We start from the raw sequence: 6,000 nt of genomic DNA, 5'->3' as shown, positions 1-6,000 counted from the left end.
TGCCATATTTTGCTAAATTGAATGAAGTGATAGCATCCACATTATGTTATGTAGCCTAATGACGCTACTGTCATCAAATGATATAAAAAAAAGAAAGAAAGAAAAAACGTTTTTGTTTGTTTTGTTTGTTTTTTGTGGCTGGGCCCATTTCAGACATAGGTGGGCCTAGGTATAGGACCACCTGTGGATACGCGCCCCTGATGTGAATAGACATGCAATGTACGCCAGTATAGGTCTACAGTAGGCTGTATGGTCCTTAATGCTCGAAAGCTGCAGTTTGAGTGGAAGCCAAAGTTCTATAAAGACCATATAAATGCTATATTCTGCCTTCCTGCTTCTGAAAGTTCCTGGTTGTCCATGGCAACGGTATATATATATAGAACAATGCCTTCTTAATTGGAGAGAAGCGTTAGCCCATGACAAGGAGTCAAGGACAATCTCCCCCAGACTGGTTCCTACACTCCAATCCCCCATTTCTTATTTTCCATCTCTTTCCTTCTCCTGGGAATTTATAGCGTAATGTCACTCTCTCTCCCTTGATAAATATTCTCAACCTACTGTAATCTCTATCTCTTATAATCCCCTGGCCTACACACATCTCTCTCTCTCTCTCTCTCTCTCTCTCTCTCTCTCTCTCTCTCTCTCTCTCCTCTCTCTCTCTCTCATTCTATGAAATTCAAAATAAGGGTTGAAAGGGAAAAACCAATACACGTAAATGAATTAAATAAGTCTAGTGGGGAATGGAGGGGTCGTGGGCAAATACATAATTCATTTGGGGGTTCGGGACATGAAAATGTTTGAGAACCACTAGTTTAAATAATATTAATATAGCAAAAATATGCAAATACATAAATAAATAAGGCCCAAAAATTACTACCCGCAATTACCAATGTTTTAAAGCGACTTTACAGGAAAAACAAGCCCAAAACCGCTTATATAATAAGCAACAATGCTTGAACATTGTAAATGGGTCTAAGCCTACTGTGGTATAATACATCTAAAATCTAGCATTCACGAGGAGCCAGGCCTGAAACGAGGGAGATTGTTATTATTATTAGATGCAGGCACTTATTTTTCATTGTCGTTTCTTGTTTCAAGGCTTAATTTCAAAACACAAGATTGAACAGTAGCACATACCAAAGATTATGTTGATTATTCAACAGAATAGATTGTATATATGCACCCCATGGTGCTTGTTTTCTATAGGACATAAGATGATGGTTCCATTACGATTCAAACAATTTCTAACCTTTTATCAGCTGTGTGTGCACTGATGGATTTATGTATCCTCATGGTTGCTGTTGCTGTTGTCTGGTTTCTGTGACATAATTGGGATGACATCAAACCTCACCTCAGCTAACAAACCAAAAGTGTAGGAGGGTAAATACAGCGGAAGAACACTTTTGGTGGGGTACACTCGGGATTTCACGTTTAACCCAGTCAAACCAAAAGACTAAATATTATGTTTTTGTTGTGATTTTTAAGAAAGTCCACGTTGATGTATGTATTTGGTGATCATTAGTGGCAATGGACTGAAATTAGTATAAATTAACAACCATTAGAGAGAAAGAGAGTCTGGCGGCTGCATTCTAATGAGTTAGCTCTGTACCCCACAAGTGCCTGGATGGTCTTACTGTATGTGTACAAAGAAAATGGGCTCAGTAAGCTCTATACGCTGTTCTAAAGGATGAGAAAAGACTACATTCTTTTCATCGTCACTCCATGTCTCAAGCAAGCCTCTATCACAATCTGCAATCCATTGGCAGCTTCATAAATGTGTGTGTGTGTGTGTGTGTGTGTGTGTGTGTGTGTGTGTGTGTGTGTGTGTGTGTGTGTGTGTGTGTGTGTGTGTGCGTGCGTGCGTGTTAGATTGAGCACACATGTGTATTAAATGTGTGTGAGTCCTCCGGTACGAGGACTGTATCACTTGTGCAATACAAAATAAGTAAGAGGCATTAGCCTTTCCTGTCATATTTGATGGAAGACCATTGACAAAGGTGCTAGACTCTGAGCATCACACAGAGAATGGGCCATCAGCCCTATGGAATTAGAGGCGGTGTTGCCAAGATTGCCAGCGGTTCCACGGCATCGTGTCTTGTGAAAGTGGATTGTAGCGGTTAAACACATCAGCTGGTTACAATATGTAACTCTTTCACATTTAACTACGTGGGCTGATTTTGGATCAGTTGATGTTGTTTAATCTAGCAGATACTACTATTATATTCCACAGACCTATATGGTTTGCCTGACTGAACCACCAAATATTAACCATAACATTATTTTTTTAAACTGTGTCACATGGATGGTACATATGCAGTTACCATAACTGAAGAAAAATATTATATATATATATATATATATATATATATATATATATATATATATATATATATATATATATACATTTACTGTCGATGGCTATTTCTCATTCTTCAATTTACAATGCTTAAGGGTGACGAGTGCTGTTTACACTATTATTATTATTATTATTATTATTATTATTACAGCAATTGAGGGGAAACAAACAGATGAAAAAATAATCTAATAATGAGTGTATTTTATTTGGTGAACGAGTGTAGTAGATGCTTACTTGTCCATGGCATGCCAGTCCCAATTGTGGAAGAAAAAAAAATACATTTTTTTATGGATAAGCATGTCTGGCCTTGAGAGCACTTTGAACTGTGTTTTTGCTGTTTATATCTTTTATGTATACAACCAAGGACTGTGTGAAAATCAACAACCAGAGGAGCATTATTGTGTCCCTTGTGAAAATCTTGCTATTTTGAAAGCTGCACTCGTGGCTGTAGAATGGAACTGTAAGCTGTCGCCATGGATTCAATACCATTAAGCCTCATTTATACTCCATCGTAGGGTGGTGTCGTTCACCAAAAACACTAGATCGCCTATTTTTGGCTTGTGACGCCATCATACAACGGAGCATAAATTGGGCATCAAGCGCCAACGTTTGAGAACGTCCATACCCATTTAGGGTTGAGAACAAGATCAGGTGACACAGATGCTTTCCAGTCCTTAATGGGTTAAGCTGATATATCTTGTGTTTCGGGGATAGATATTATTATTACCACAACTTACTATATGCAAATGAGCACCCTCATTATGTAGCAGCGGATGCTTTGAGAGGTTAATTTCCCCGCTCAACAAAAGTATACTTTCATCAATGGACTATTTGTCTGTCTGTCTGTCAGTGCAGGCAGTACTACCTTATCAGCTGGGTGTGTGCGTATTGCTCTGTTCTCAGTGAAGGTGTGTGTTGTGCTGTCGTGCTGCATTCTTGTTTAGGGTGTTTCCAATAAACATGTGATTATGCTTGAGACTGCCTGTCCTATTTATTTATTTTTGGTCCCCCCCGACGGTATACAAAGCTATAGACACAATTGTGTGCCCTGCATGAGACAAGTGCCTTGGGATTTTATGAAAAACAATTATTGTTGTTGCAATATACTGTATATACAGCAAATACAAATACTTATGAATTTTGTTTTTATTCTATTTTGTGCACACTCATTTCTCAATGTGAAATGACCTCTGACCTTTAGATCTCCCAATGAATGAATTCATTCCACTTGTTTTGATGTAAAAAAGCGACCCCTTGAAATATCCCCCTTGAAATCCCCCTTTGTGTGGAGTCTGGACCCTGCTAATGCATGGTTGGCTGCGGGAGTATTGACCAATCAGCCAATCAGCGTAACAAAATAAGTGATGTCATCTCCAGTCTCCTGCAGCTGTGTAAAGAGGAGATGCTGTGAAAAGGCTTTTACGGCTTGACCCTGTCTTATCACTGCTTGCAGCTATATTTAGTTTTGAGGGGCGCAGGCCCTTCCTTTGCACAGCTTTGTGTGTACGACGGAATGCGATGATTTGATTGGCTGATGCATGATGACATATGATGATAAGAGCGCCACTCACAAACTTTGTCCTACACAAATTCCAACTTGACAATGAATGGACAATTTGATGTCATAGTGTAAGCACAAACATTGTGTGGAGGCTTTCAACTCTCAAGTGTCAATAAGAAGTCGGCGATGATGATGGACGATGATAAGAGCGCCCCTCACTTCACACGGGTGTGATTTTTATTTCTATAAATGCACAAAATCTCTGCATCTGCGATCGGTGTATCTGTCTTTTGTGCATCTCGATTCTCGAGAACTGTCTGACCAATCTACAACCTCACCATGTGTGTCGCCAAGATTCAGAAGGAGTGCACTTCCTCGTGTTGAGTTGATCGCATCCCGAGAAAACATCTACAGTATATAAACAAAACCCCATATATGGCAATCCCTGATGTCATCAGAGGGCATCATTCCCAATGAGCATCATTCCCAATGATCATCATCAATCATCATCCCCCCATTTAAAAAAAGTACTGAAAGTAGCAGATCTACAAGATGAAGTGATGCGACGTATTGTGAGCTTGTAAATTGTGGCTATTGTTGCTATGATATGATTACAGGTTACAGTATGTACAATATGTTATACGCCTTGAGATTTTCACTTAATTGCCCATTGGTGTGCTTTGATTTGGCACAGAAAGTATGGAAGTCTATAGTCCAGCTATTTTTAAATCCTGGAAATGAAATATCCAAAGGCTTTGTTTAACATTGACACTTTAAGCGAATCAAGCTGAAACCAAAGAACAAGGTTGTGCTCTCTGGTACACTGCACTGGTATTTAAAATGCATCTACCGTATGTCTTCTTCAAAGATTATTCATGGGCCACTGACACTTGGTAAAGAGCACAAGGACAAGAAATCGAAAGGGAGATGGAGAGAAACATTCTCCTCCTGAGGAAATAATTATATGAAAACAAAATGAAGGATAGAAAATGTATGAATATTAGTGAATATTTTGAATAAGTGACTGCCAGACAGACAGTGATACATTAGTGGTCAGGGGTCCCCGGAGGACCCCTGTCAATGAAGTATAGGGTTTAAGTGATAAAGCATGTTAAATAATCATATTTTGTCTTTATTAACATGTTTACAACATTACAACAGCAAGTCGGTTGTCATGCTGTATCACAGCCATGCCCTTTCACGCCTCAACACACCCTTCAAGGACTGCTATATCCCTGAGTCGAGATGAGTGCTACAGATATGGAAGCTATGTACTGTAGTCCAGAGACATTCAACAGGCATCTCATATCACTTAACATTGCAATAACCTTCAAGTGCTCACACCACACTCCATCCCCCGCAGCACTTCTCAACAACCTTCTGCTCCTGATCGCATTTAAATGGAGATCTCACAAACCTGCATTAAATGGAGATCTCACAAACTGCATTAAGAATAGTGCCAACTATCCCCATTGGGATAGATGTTACCATAAGAGATGATGCACTGGGACAAGACTGTCGACACACATGGGATAACTTGAAATTGAACCAACATACTGTAATATACTGGTACTGTATAGGTAGCATAAGGTATACTGTCCTTGATATTTGGAAACCTGGTGATTAAATGTCATTTCTATTGTTTGGAGATATTTTCCTTCTCCTCATCGACAGGATTAGAAGAATTAATGTGTATACCTTTGAAAAACTTTCAATGCATTGCAACACAAGCCTTTCATAATTAATGACTTTTCCCTCTATTCTTTTTAATTGGTATATTTCTTTGAAAAACAGTGATGTCTGAATTATTGATGAGTCCGAAGTCTGAAACAAGCAGCGAATAACGGAGTCTTACGAATTAATCAGATTTAGAAATAGTGGATTTCTTTAGAAGAGCCAGAATGCGTCTCTTTTCAGAGTTTCAACCGACAAGCGTGCCGAACAAGGTTTTAAATGACAGAAGATGCGAAAGAAAAAGCAAATGTGCTTAGCTCTTTACTGTATTCACCTGACTCACAAAAAAACAAAAACAAATAAAACACTATTGGGAAAGTGTTTGTGTTCTTGTTTTAGCTTCTGTATGCTATTTGCATATTTACATTATCATTTACTCTGGGTGCATTAGTGCCTCTTCTTCAATCGT

Source organism: Protomyctophum bolini (assembly GCF_963924005.1).
Source record: "Protomyctophum bolini genome assembly, chromosome: 14".
Lineage (NCBI taxonomy): Eukaryota > Metazoa > Chordata > Actinopteri > Myctophiformes > Myctophidae > Protomyctophum > Protomyctophum bolini.
This window is presented reverse-complemented; position numbering follows the sequence as displayed.